This window comes from Penaeus monodon, chromosome 31 (genome assembly GCF_015228065.2).
Source record: "Penaeus monodon isolate SGIC_2016 chromosome 31, NSTDA_Pmon_1, whole genome shotgun sequence".
Lineage (NCBI taxonomy): Eukaryota > Metazoa > Arthropoda > Malacostraca > Decapoda > Penaeidae > Penaeus > Penaeus monodon.
This window is the reverse complement of record NC_051416.1, coordinates 35659680-35660136: the sequence shown is the minus strand read 5'-3', so window position 1 is coordinate 35660136 and position 457 is coordinate 35659680.

The window sequence follows — 457 nt, the reverse complement described above, 5'->3', positions numbered from 1 at the left end:
AAATTAAAAATATATAAAATTTTTATTTTAAAAAATTTAAAAAAAAAAAAAATTTTTTTTTTTGGGGGAAATATTTTTTTTTAAAAAATATAAATTTTTAAAAAAAAAAATTTTTTTATAAAAAATTTTTCCCCCCAAAAAAAAAACCTTTAAAAAAAAAAAAAAAGGGGTTTAAAAAAAATTTTTTTAAAATAAAAAAATTAAAAAAATAAAAAAAAAAAATTTTAAATTAAAAAAAAAAAAAGGGTTGGGGGGGGGGGAAAAAAAAAAAAAAAAAAAGGGGGAAAAAAAGGGGGGGGGGGAAAAAAAAAAAAAAAAAAAAAAAAGAAAAGGGAAAAAAAAAAGGGGGGGGGTTTTTTAAAAAAAAAAAAAAAATTTTTTTTTTAAAAAAAAAGGGGAAAAAGGGGGAAAAAAAAATTTAAAAAAAAAAAAAAAAAATTTAAAAGGAAAACTTTTT